The sequence below is a fragment of the Mytilus edulis genome, chromosome 4 (assembly GCF_963676685.1).
Source record: "Mytilus edulis chromosome 4, xbMytEdul2.2, whole genome shotgun sequence".
NCBI lineage: Eukaryota > Metazoa > Mollusca > Bivalvia > Mytilida > Mytilidae > Mytilus > Mytilus edulis.
The window spans coordinates 43,954,609-43,968,813 of record NC_092347.1 but is presented as its reverse complement, the minus strand read 5'-3'; the positions used below and the strand labels follow the sequence as shown (position 1 = coordinate 43,968,813).

The 14,205-nt window shown below is 31.4% G+C and overlaps 1 long non-coding RNA gene across 2 annotated transcripts; it reads right to left on the bottom strand.

The window, feature by feature from the left end:
- Nucleotides 1-8,550: 8,550 nt before the first annotated feature.
- On the bottom strand, nucleotides 8,551-12,611 carry LOC139518448 (uncharacterized). 2 transcript variants are annotated; one of them, XR_011663348.1, is made up of 4 exons: nucleotides 12,539-12,611; nucleotides 12,197-12,253; nucleotides 10,018-10,083; nucleotides 8,551-9,078 (listed from the first exon to the last, which is right to left on the bottom strand). It is a non-coding gene; the product is annotated as an uncharacterized lncRNA (long non-coding RNA). The 2 variants fall into 2 exon arrangements; XR_011663347.1 differs by having other exon boundaries at nucleotides 12,543-12,611.
- Between the last annotated feature and the right edge of the window lie 1,594 nt (nucleotides 12,612-14,205).

The window sequence follows — 14,205 nt, the reverse complement described above, 5'->3', positions numbered from 1 at the left end:
GCCTTTCATTTCTAGTAAAAAAAACTTGTAGTATGATTTCAGAGAGATCCATACACTTTTAAATACAAGAAAAATGCTTCTTTTTTGCCCTTTTCGGTCCCTTATTTCTTATTGTTCAGGGATATTAACCCCAAACTGAATCCAACTATTCCCTTTGTTATATGGAACCTTGTGGTACAATGTCAGAGAGATTCATACAGTTATACATAAGTTATTCCTGAAACTACAACTAGAGGCTCTAAAGAGCCTGTGTCGCTCACCTTGGTCTATGTGAATATTAAACAAAGGAAGCAGATGGATTCATGACAAAATTGTGTTTTGGTGATGGTGATGTGTTTGTAAGTCTTACTTTACTGAAAATTCTTGCTGCTTACAGTTATCTCTATCTATAATGAACTTGGCCCAGTAGTTTCAGTGGAAAATATTAGTAAAAATTTACAAATTTTATAAAAATTGTTAAAAATTGACTATAAAGGACAATAACTCCTTAGGGGGTCAATTGACCATTTCAGTCATGTTGACTTATTTGTAAATCTTACTTTGCTGTACATTATTGCTGTTTAAAGTTTATCTCTATCTATAATAATATTCAAGATAATAACCCAAAACAGGAAAATTTCCTTAAAATTACCAATTTAGGGGCAGCAACCCAACAACGGGTTGTCCGATTTATCTGAAAATTTCAGGGCAGATAGATTTTGACCTGATAAACAATTTTACCCATGTCAGATTTGCTCTAAATGCTTTGGTTTTTGAGTTATAAGCCAAAAACTGCATTTTACCCCTATGTTCTATTTTTAGCCATGGTGGCCATCTTGGTTGAATGGCCGGGTCACCGGACAAATTTTTTAAAGAAGATACCCCAAAGATGATTGTGGCCAAGTTTGGATTAATTTGGCCCAGTAGTTTTAGAGGAGAAGATTTTTGTAAGATTACTAATCTTTACGAAAAATGGTTAAAAATTGACTATAAAGGTCAATAACTCCTAAAGGGGTCAACTGACCATTTTGGTCATGTTGACTTATTTGTAAATCTTACTTTGCTGAACATTATTGCTGTTTACAGTTTATCTCTATCTATAATAATATTCAAGATAATAACCAAAAACAGCAACAATTCCCTAAAATTACCAATTCAGGGGCAGTAACCCAACAACTGGTTGTCGGATTCATCTGAAAATCTGAGGGCAGATAGATCTTGACCTGATAAACAATTTTACTCCGTCAGATTTGCTCTAAATGCTTTTGTTTTTGAGTTATAAGCCAAAAACTGCATTTTACCCCTATGTTCTATTTTTAGCCATGGTGGCCATCTTGGTTGGTTGGCTGTATCACGCCACACATTTTTAAAACTAAATACCCCAATGATGATTGTGGCCAAGTTTAGTTTAATTTGGCCCAGTAGTTTCAGAGAAGATTTTTGTAAAAGTTAATGATGACGGACGACGACAACGGACAACGGACGACAAGTGATGAGAAAAGCTCACTTGGCCCTGTGGGCCAGGTGAGCTAAAAATGTTTGTTTATGGCCCCTTTTTGGCCATTAATTCCAAGACTGTTTGCCCCATAAACCTGAAAATAAATCCCAACCTTCTACTTAATAGTTTAGAACATTACAGTACAATTTCAGAGCATATAAACATTGTGTTAAAATTTTATCCGTCTTTGGATGACGCTGACAACGATGACAACAACGTGATACCAAAACCAAATTTTTAAAATATTTTGCAGTCGTATAAGAACAGCAAAATTTCATTAAAAATACCAATTCAGGGGCAGCAACCTAACAATGGGTTGTCCAATTCATCTGAAAATTTCAGGGAAGATGGATCTTGACCTGATAAACAATTTTACCTATGTCAGATTTGCTTTAAATGCTTTGGTTTCAGAGATATAAGCCAAAATCTACATTTAACCCCTATGTTCTATTTTAAATCATTGCTGCCATCTTGGTTGGTTGGCCGGGTCACACTTTTTAAACAAGATACCCCAATGATGATTGTGGCCAAGTTTAGTTAAATTTGGCTCAGTAGTTTCAGAGAAGAAGATTTTTGTAAAAGTTAATGATGACGACGGATGCCAGTGATGAGAAAAACTCACTTGGCCCTTTGGGCCAGGTGAGCTTAAAAGGGCATTTAAAGGATATGACAACTCTTTATAATATAAGGAAAACTGGTAAAAACTACAATATTAAAAAAAAGTTTGAAAATAAATGAATCAAAATTATTTTTGTGGTGTACTCATCTTATTTACTGGGTAATTCAAATAAACTAAATATCTTGATCTGTGCAAAAATTATTACATCACCAAGGAAATAGTTAATTGAATTAAATTCCTAATTTTACCCAAGCTGTACATCTATATAAATGTTTACTTTAACCCAATTTCTAAGCATTCTATTTATTCATTTTTACATCAAAGTTGTTATCTCCCCTTCCTTTAAACCATTGTGGTAATGTTGACTCCTATTTTAAAAAATGGGGCCTCATCTGCCAAGTGGCTTAGTAATTCACTACTGTAATCACTAGCTAGTCAACAATGAGGCTGTAAGTTTGAACCCAGGTGCACTCAAATTCAATCTTAATTGACTAGGATTGTCAGTTTTCCTATCGAAAGTTGGTGTTTTTCAAACAACACTCCAGCTTTCTCCACCAATAAAAACTGGCCGCCATGTTGAAGCCCAAAAGCAGTGCTTAAAACACAGAAAATTAAATTAAATCACAATACATAATACATATACATTTTTTTTTCAGTTCTAGAAAACCATTACTTTTTTTCATAGGAAGGAAATAACAAGTACAAAGTTTCGACATTGTACACCATTTTTATGCCCCATTAATGAGCATTAGGTTGATGAAGTCGAAGTTCAATCACTTGAAACACATGTACACATGTGTTCTATGATATGATCTTTCCATTTTTTTTATGCCAAATTAGAAGTTTGACCCCAATTCTACAGTCCACTGAACATAGAAAATGATAGTGCGATTGGGGCATCCTTGTACTAGATGTATGGACACATTCTTGTTTAAATTTCTGAAGGTTCTCCAATTGCAGAATGGATTTTAACTATTCTAATTTGATTACTGGTATTGAAGGATAGGATGATTCAGCTGATTTGAAAATAAATTTAACCCTCTTGCTGTTGACCGTTTTTCAAGGTTGCATTTCATATGCCAGAAAATACTGCAGCTCTGCCAAACAATGACGCCATTGGATATATGACTTCAAGACATAATGACCATTACATTTGGGATCCATTGGAGAAAAACATAACACTGTTTAAGTACTGGTACCTGTAAGAATCCAGGAGGCAGTGGCACATGATGGATTTAAGATTTGGCTCCTTCTCAGTTTTTGAATGTTATAATTTATATCATTCACATTTTTTTTTTTTTTTTTGGCCATAAACCATCTTGTTGCCATGATAACAATTAGGCACTTGGTTACGATGTAAATTCTGATTTTAGGGCTAAACTAGTATGATGTCATCACTTTATTCTGATAGTATCTTTTTAGGCTTAAATAATTAGAACCTATTGTTGGATATAATTTATTGTTTGAAAACTGATATGACATTTATGAAAAAAGCTCTGTTGCCATGGTAACCAATAAGAAATCACTGATTTCCCTAATTTCTCCATATCTGAAAAAAAATCAATATATATATTATTTTTTTTGTACATCCCCCAGTACTATCATAGTTAACCTTAGTTTCTTATCAAAAGGTATCTATTTCTTCTTAATAATCAAGAAAAGCGAGTGTGTTTTTTTATTTTCTATTTTTTTAGCCCCTATTTTAAAAAATGTCAATTTTCAATATTTTTTGCTCAATTTTGAGACAATTTAAAATAAAGAATTTGGCCGAAGTTAGTTTTTAATGCATTTCGAAGGAAAGAAATGATTTTCCCTGCGTCAGGTATTTAAAAGGCATTATATAAGAAGAAAAAAATGGTTCTTATGGCAACAGTGCTGTTTTCATCCAAAAATACAAATAGACAATCTAAGTCGTCCATATTTTTTTTTAAATATTTGAAAAATTCTCACAATTTTACAACCCTGAATAGTGACATGTATAGAAGAAAATGTGCAAATGTATCAGTTCGTTAATGTTGTATGTTTCCATATTGAACAAGGTTTTCACAGAGTAGCAATGTTTACATACATTCAGAACCTTATATAATAGCCAATTTTACAACTTTTGAAAATTTCAATGGAAATAATTCTATTAGTTTTCACTGATCGAACCTTAATTTTAAAAAAAGTTTTTTTTTTAAATGCTTGTATAAACTCTGTCTGTCTGTCAACAATTAACAATTTGACATTAACATATATGCATTTGTCAAATTAAAAGTCACTTGAAGGGCAATAACTCTTAAAAAAACCCTGACAGACCCAAGTTTCATTTCTAAGTCTATATACAAAAAAATGTGACTACAATATTTGTGCTTATATATGAACTAAATCAATTGACCAATTTATACAGAAGTAAAATCACTTTCAAGAAATGCAGACACATAAAATTTTACAATATGACCAACAGACCAATGGTTTGGAGAGAGCAGAAAAAACGCTCTCTACCATTGTAAGGTATGGCAACACACCATGCTTTTCCTAGAATTATAGAACATAGACTAATATTTGCTTGGATTATTCACAAAAAAAAAAATCAACTGATGTTGGGTTAAATATTTTGATTCAAGCCAATTAAAATCAAATTGTTCACGTTGCTATGGAAGTTGACGAAAAAATTTAGACTAAAGTTTCAATTTTGACTTTTAAAAGTTTTGTTTCAAGACATCCAGGCTGGATGACATACTCAATTTTCAATTGTTTGGTTAGATCATATTGGATTAAAATGACAATCACAGGAGGTCTTACTCTGTACCATACATACATGTATTTGTATTTGCTATCAGAAAGAAGCCTCTTTGCCTTTCTATTAAAATCATACAAGTTTAATTTCTTTTGTGAGCATATGAAATACAAGTATGAGAATTAGACTCTATTTTTTAAAAAACAAGTCAAAAATTCAATTCACCACACAATAAACAATTAACCATGTGCAGTTCAGCAGTACTATTACAAATATTTTCACCCTTTTTTTCATTTCAAGGGCGACAACTCCTTCATAAATTTAAAATCATCATTAATAACTCAAAAATGTATTCCAATTCTGATAATTTCCATTACTTCTTGTATTTGTTGGACCATCTTTATCACGGGTAATAATGCCAACATATGAAATTGATAGTTTTTGAAAATTTAGGTCAATGCCAATAGAGTATTAAACAATCACATGAATACAGCCATGTTCTTCAATACACAAACAGCTTGAACAAATTGTATTAAAAAAATCGTCTACTCTTATACTACAAATATTATTCTAATTAAATCTAATAAAGTTGAGTTACGAGAGAATTTATACACTTTTTAATCTGATTATTTGATGAAAGGAATTAAGTTTTAGGTTAAAATCAACACCATCTGATGTAAATGTATACAATGTAATAGTCTTTCATGACTGTCATTCATAAAAATCCAATGTTTCCAGTTCTTGGTTTATATCCTGTGCATCTAAAGTTATCACAATGGCCCTTAAATCGTCTTCACCATCTGCCACTAAAGCATCCAGTGTAAAGCCATCATCTTTCTTAGAAGACGAACATAATATAAGTGCCAGTCTAAAAAAAAAGGCTGTTATTTGGGTCACTTGCAGATCTACCAAATCATCTATTTCCATCTTCAGTGACAACAGATCGCATACCGTGTACAACATTAACGGCTTCAACTATATGCCCAGTTAACTGACCCTGATAAATCTTTTAAGTTTTTTAAGTTGGGGTTCACTATAATCATGATAATTATATCGCCTTATGATGATGCCTATAAAATAGAGGTAATATAATAAAGAATTTTAAATGAAAATACTTGAAGCAACAAATTAAAACAAAATGTTCAATTAATCCACCATAAAGTTGAATATGTATGTTTGTATATCCCTTGCTCAATTATTCTATATTAAATGTGAATGTTAAAAATAAAAACAACTAGATGGAGCCTTATGTCGCCTGTGTTTCATAATGTTGTAAACAGGAAGCTGACGGTCCGGAAAACAGTATACATTCTATTATGTATCATAGGATAAATTGCATAAAGTTGTTGAGAAAACTGAGACGAAAATTTCTGATAATGCATCGCATAATAAATATTACAGTATATATGTAACATGAAGTTTTTATAGTAAATTTTATGAAGTTACATTTTTTAGTTTTTAAAAAAACAAATTGTGACAAAAGTTTGTTGCTGTTGTTGTGTGTATTTATTCATTCCCAGATTAGCCTATTCTTCACTGATCATGCTGTTTCATGGTTTCAAAGATATCATTTCAGAAAATTCAATGGATGACAAATACAAATTGATGCCAAAAGCTTGTCAACAACGCTGCATGAAAATGTATAAAATTGAGAATGGAAATGGGGAATGTGTCAAAGAGACAACAACCCGACCATAGAACAGACAATTACAGCAGTAGTTCACCAATGGGTCTTCAATGCAGGGAGAAACTCCTGCACCCAGAGGCATCCTTCAGCTGGCCCCTAAACAAATATCTACACCAGGTCAGTGATAATGGTTGTCATACTAAACTCTGAATTATACACAAGAAACTCATACAAAAAAATAATAATACAAGATTAACAAAAGGGACAGGCGCAAACATGCAGTTGTGTTAATAGTTATCAAAGGTACCAGGATTATAATTTTGTACGCCAGACCCGCGTTTCGTCTACATAAGACTCATCAGTGACGCTCATATCCAAATATTTATAAAGCCAAACTTAAACATGTTTTTGACATCTCAACCCTCCCCTAATACCTCTAGCCAATGTAGAAAAATAAACACATAACAAAACACACAGTAAAACACAGTTCAAGAGAAGTCCGATGTCAGAAGAGGTTTAAACAAAAGAAAATAAACAAAATGACAATAGTACATAAATATAAACAACATATATAAAAAAGAATGAGGAAAGCCCATACCGCATAGTGAGCTATAAAAGGCCCCGATAAGACAATGTAAAACAATTCAAACGAGAAAACTAACGGCCTTATTTATGTAAAACAGACTACTAGCAGTTATACTGACATGCCAGCTCCAGACTTCAATTAAACTGATGAAAGATTATGTCTTCATCATATGAATATCAAGCACAATCCAGAGGGCTCCTGTTAGGGGTTTAATTAGTATTATACCATAATAAAATATATTAGAATAAAAATCCTTGTCATGCCAACAACTGGTTTTAAAATAAGTGTGTTTACTTCCGATGCAAAGACCTTACTTATAAGTGAATCAATATAATATATTAAAGCCAAAATATGCAATCTTTAGTGACCTGACAACAGTATTGTAACTACTAGTATATACCTTCTAAATAAGTCTGTTTAAAGGTTTTGTTAGCTTTACCTGATTGCTGATTAAGTTCATTCATCACAAGCCAAATCTGTCCACACTTGTAACATCCTGCATTATGAGAACAAAGAAACACTTCTTTAATTTCGGGAAGTTGAACGTTGTTTGATGGTCAGGTCAATGCATGAAACAATAGTGAATACACACTGTACCAGTCTTCAGCTTGGCAGAATCCATCAAGTGGACAAATGTTTGCATGATGCTGGAAAAAAGAAAACCGCAAAATAAATGATTAAAATTAAAAAAAAAAATACTTTGTTATGTTAGAACAGGATGTAGACCTCAAGATTAATAGTATATATACTTACAGTAATCATTTTTTTATTTTTATCTATACTATTGAATATGATAATATATTTACATTCCATTCTGGTGTCAACATCAAGTAGTTGCCAAGTTCATTTAGATGTAAATGTGTGTTTTTAATTTAAGTAATAAGCTATATAGAGTTGGCCTCTGAAACAGTCTTAGAGGTCATGTATTATGTACAGTGGGACATTTGATGTGAAGAATAACGACCAATCATGTTTTAATTGGGTCACCATGTGAGTAGTATCAAACTATAACTAGAGGCTACAAGGAATCTGAATCATTCAAATGTGTGAATGTTTCAACTCTTAAAACATAAAATGGCAATTTTGACCAAAGACTTTTTAATAGCTCATGATGAGTTATTAAATCAGTAGTGCAAGTAAAACTTTTCCCCCAGGTTCCATGGTTTTTAAGATGTTAGCAACAATCAGTATTTTACTGGTTTTAAAGAAAGACGATTTAGCCCTTGAAAACCTTGTGAAGTAAAGTCATCAGCTGAATATTTTGCAATTTCAATTTTGGTTTAAGGTCTAACAGTTTTCAAGATGTAAACAAATATATAAAAAATCACTAAATTTCATCTTGTAAAGAGAGATAACTCTCAAATGGAAAATCTTGCAGAATTTTGTTGTTGATCTTGACAGACACAATGTGATGGCAAACTCACCCTGACTTTTAGTCATGTGAGCAAAAAATTAGCAGGGTTTCACAAATGCAATATAGTACAGCAAACTTAAATGATTAAGAACTGTAAGTTTACCTTCAAGTCTTTATTTTCACTCTTGAATATTCCTACATTGACATGCCAATTTTTTCTCTTCTGTCCGTACCAATCTGATTGCTTCTCTAGAAACATAATAGGGAGATATTTCATGGTCAAATCCATAATTGCACTTGTAATACTGTTTGGTTCTATCAGCAGATTCATTAAATGGTGTTGACAACTTTGACCGCAAGGGAATAATTGCACCATGACTCAAAGATGACAATGTTGTGTTAAGAAGCTCAAAGTTTCTCTCTTCCAAAACAGGAAGTTGTTGTTTTTCATAAAATCAGATCCCACCATATGACGGACATACAGGAAGAATGTGTTAGATATCAAGCCTTTGCAATGAGCAGTTGCTGAAAAAGTGTGCAGAAAATCTTTCTTTGAAACCGGGGTATAATCATGACAATGTAAACAGAGAAAATACCCCAACATGGTTTAAGCAATAGCTTACAAGGTTCTTGATGAGATTGCCTCAATGTCATTATTCATAACTTTGCTCTAAAATGGTATGGCTGGTCTACTTCCTAAAAAAGAAATTTATATTACATGTAAATAGATGTTTATTCTGATAAAGTATGTCTAAGGGGAAAATATTAGAGACTGCAAGCAGCCTGTGTCCCTCACCTGATATTTTTTTAAACTGCATATTACCGCTGAGTTCTTTTCTTAGCCATGTCAGCCATGTTGGTTTGCAGGCAGGGTCACAAGACACATTTAAAACTAAATACCCTAATTATGATTGTGGCCAAATTTGGTAAAATTTTGTCTCAGTAGTTTCAAAGGAGAAGATATACAAAAATTACGAAAAATTATTAAAAATTTACTATAAATGGCAATATCTCCTTAAGGGATCAATTGACAATTTTGGTCATGCAATTCATTTGAAGATCTTACTTTACTGAACATAATTGCTGTTTACAGTTTATCTTTAGCTATAATAATATTCAAGACGATAACCACATTCTGCAAAATTTCCTTAATATTACTTATTCAGGGGCAGCAACCCAACAACAGGTTGTCTGATTGGTCTGAAAATTACAGGACTGATAGATCTCAACATGATAAAGGGTTTTAACAATGTCAGATTTACTCTAAAAGCTTTAGTGTTAGAGATATAACTAAAGTCAAAAACCGCATTTTACCCCATATGTTCTATTTTTAGTCATGGTGGCCATCTTTGTTCACAGGTAAGGTCATCAGACACATTTTTAAATTAAGATACCTCAGTGATGATTGTGGCCAATTTTTGTTAAATTTGGCACAGTAGTTTCAGAGGAGAAGATTTTTGTTAACAGACAACAGACGCCAAGTGATGGGAAAAGTTCACTTGGCCTTTAAAATTCAGCATTTTAACAATTACTAAAAGTAAAGCTATAAATTGGATTCTGTTCCAAAATCTTGTAAACAGTGCCCATATACCAAGTTTTTGGTAGGTTAGATAAATTTTTTTTAGATGAAATTACCTCTACTTCTGTATCCATAACAGGCATGTGTAACCTGTCTCTAAATTGGTATGGTTGGTCAACTTCCTGAAAAAGAAAATAAAAATCTTAATTTCAATTTTATTAAACCATGTAAACTGCAGTCAGCTATAACTCTAAGGCATATGACTGCACTTTTAAATAGCAGTCTACCAGTCATTATAAAATCACCATAAAGTATATTAATGATTGTTTTTTATTGAGAACATCTGTATAACTTGTGTTTCTTATAATATATGTAACCTAATTTTTGTTTGTTCATGAACATTAATAATGTCGATATTTATAGTCTTTTTTTCTTCGCTGTGAATACCACTGTCACTCTAACATAATTATATTCAATTTAACTATTGTCAGTTTATTGTCTTTATTTTTAATTACCATTTAATGTACCGGTAAATGTGTTTGTGCTAATAAATATTGTCTAAAGACTATTATACGTTTTTCTTTAAAATAATTTTTTTTCATAAAAGTTGTCGTCATATGTCATGTAAATAAATTTAAAAAAAACGTACTGAGTATCACACTATCTGTTCAATATCTATTTGGTTCTACGTGAGCACTAGTTAGCACATAAACAAATGATTTTACCGTAAGTTCACTATTATCATGCCTGTTAACTATTCCAACTATCTGGAACATCTTTAAAAGTCTGATTACATGTTACACAAAAACTTGTTATTTCCTAATTGTTTTGTTAATTTTTTTTACAGTGGTTTTCTAAAAGAAGACATTTGTATGACTTATTTCCCATAGGGTCCTATGTTTAACTATGTTAGGTTATCTCCCCTTCCTGATAATAGGGTAAATTATTTATCCATGAGCAGGGCCGTAGCGTAATGGAGGCAAATGAGGCAAATGCCTCACTTTTGAAACGACGACCAAACTTTCGAAGTGTCATTTTTTTAATAATGCATTTTATATTATCAATATGCGAGTTTCGAGTTTCAAATTATCTAGCGGCACACTACATACAGTGTGTCCAATCTGCAGCAGCGATTGCAGCTTTTACCATAGCGGTGACGGTAAAAAAAAAAGTGTTCCGAATACAAATAAAAATAAAAATATTGAAACACATCTTAATGTCGTTACAAAACTGGTTGAAGACGGGTTCTTTAAAGAGAAAAAAAGATGAAAAAGGTAACTCATGAGTTTAAACACCCCCTATAAGTACGCTGGCTTATTACTTTAATTGGTTTATTTTTGAATCGATAACGCTATAGCTACCTCAACTCACTGAACACCAAATGCTAATCGATAAAATAATTCATTGACCAAAAATAATAATCATTCATAATTAATTTAAACAAAAGCATGAAAAGCCTTTTCTATTGAAGTCTTTGATGTATAAGGCAATTCATGATTTTTATATCTTTAATATCTTTAATAAAAGTATGAAATATATGTTTTGTACTGTTTGAAACTATTTTTTTCGTGTTCCCTTTTCTGATTATGATCAGCATTGTCTGGTTGTATGCTAGCGTGTTCCGTTGATTCTAGTGCGGTAAGGTCGTGGGTTCGAACCCCGGTAGGTCAAACCAATGACTTAAAAATTGGTAGAATAATGTGTCCAGGTATAGGTTGACATGTCTTACAGCGAAATGTTAACAGATAACTTGTGATCACTCGTGACATTAGAATGCTTATAACATTTTCTCGTCTTCTAGAAGCTTATAACTTGCTACTGGACATACATATATATACATGTATGTATATAAGAACGTGTGTTGAAGCTTTTCGATAGTACAGGTCACAGGAGAATCGGAAAGTTTTGGTTGACCAACAGAGATTAATTTTAATATTTACTTGTAGGCTAGCTAATAAAAATAACGCATTTCTGTTATATTTTTTTGGTCTTTTATTATAGATAGTAATGCTGAAATAAGCTAGCTTCTCTCGTTTCAGGCACCCGAACCCCCCCAAAAATAGGCTCAATTTTTTTTTGCCTCACTTCAAATGAACATCGCGCTACGGCCTTGATGAGTATGAAGTAAAGATTGAAAAAGGCTATATATAAACCTTCTGATTATAAATGTATCTGATTTACTCCAAAAACAAAAGACAAAAATATCTTATATTGAAATGTATGGTTGATATATGAATATTAAGGGTCATTCACGTAAGATAAATGTAAGGTGTAAAATGATGACTAAATTCTCACCTTAAAACAGTTCTAATTACTACCCATCATGTAACCCTATGGAAAAGTGTTGCTTAGCTGGAATAAAAAAAAATGGTCAGTTATTCAAAATCTTTCATAAAAATCTCTACATAGTAACAATTTAAAATAGTAGTGTATTGGTAACATATATTCATAGCTTAAAATTTTGAAGTTTTCGAAAATTTAGATTATTTCATAATAATGAATCAATACAGAAATTTAGAGTTATCAGTATTGAAGAAAAAGACTAATTTTACATTTTATTTAATGTTTTGGTTCTTTATAAAATTGAAGTTAATGGTTTTAAAAAAAGTGTTCCAAAACAAAAGCTTGAATATCTACCAACATGTTCATAGTATCATATATCCAAGTCTTACTCCCAACACCATGAGATCACTGTCATTTCAACCTAAAATAAAGAGAAGATATGTTTAAAGAAACTTTTACATCAAGCTGTCTGTTTTATTTCATACAAAATTTATCATTATGGTTATACTATAAACAATAAAAGAACAGAAATCCATATTTTACAAATTTTATCTATCAAAGGGCAATAACTAAAAAAAGTTTGTTTGTTTTTATAAATATCTTAAAAGTAATGAAGACTTAAAACAAATCCAATGCAAATTCTAATATAATTAATATTTTCAAGGGGTATAACTTTAAAACTATTAGATTAATACTGGATTTCTAACTCATCAGAGACATTGCAAAAAATAAACCTTAAAAGTAAATTTAATAAAAATCTGGCAAGAATTGTCGCAAAAGAGCACCAACAATGAAGTTTCCATGTAATAACTTTTCCAAAGGGCAAAAATTTAAAACAAATAGTTGATAAGCATTAATTTTTGAACATTTCCTAGACATTGCTGCTATAAACCTATGATGTAAGTTTTATAAATATCTGGCAATAACTGTACATGTGTGAGCAATTACAAAACTGCACAGACATATAGAATATAGATGCATTATGAGTATTTCTATGTCCCCCTCAAATGTTGTGTGAGAGGCAAAAATATGTTATGGATGATTAAAACACTGCGAAATCAAACTCTTATAAAAAAGGACTATTAAGAAACAGATTATTAAAATGCCTATAAAAATAGTATTACAACAAATTTGGTGGAATTTTTAAAATTATTAAATCACATATTTTTCACAATTAAACCACAGACATGGTTGAACATCTATTTGACCATCTTCCTTAAAGCTGCTTTCTTGGCTGCCAAGGTGGCTTTCCTCATTGTCTTAATGACAATCTTTTTTTATAAGCCTTTTGGTTTTTTTAACACAGTGATTTAAAGTGACGAATGATTTCTCCCACCCAACATATCTATTATCAAGAGCTTTTTTTTACATTTTATTCTATTTTACACAGTTCTAAATAATAGTCAATTTCATCTAGTATACACCAAATTAAAAAAAAAAGTGAATATTCTCTAAATAAAGGTGCATATTCTAATTATAAGCATTGTTCAAATTACAAGAATGTGGAGTTAAACTGGTAGATTATAAAGAATCTCCCTTAGACATAAAGGAGTAGGTTCAGTAAGACCCCTTTTTGGCCCCAAAATATAGCAGGTTTAGAAAATTGTGAAAATGTAATCTTTAAGATATTTTTTGAAAAGTAAAATGCTTCAACTACATAAATATGAGCTGTTTTTGACAATACAATGCACAAATATCGCGTTCTAGCATCATTAAGTCATGCTAAATTACTGAAATCTTAAAATTTTTAGCATTTTGGTTAATTTCTAGATGGTTTCCGTCTAAAATGAAAGTGGCAGCATTCATGTTCATTCATAATATTGAAATGTAAGTTGTATTTGATGATAATACAAAACACAAATAAAGGTTGAGGATGAACACGGATGCGGCCACTTTCATTTTTAACAAAAACCATCTGAAAAGTGACGTTTTTTGGCATATTTGATAGATTTTTCATATTTAAGCTTGAATCAGAGAGTTTTTAATGACTAAATCAGTTAAAATCTTTCACACAAACTAAT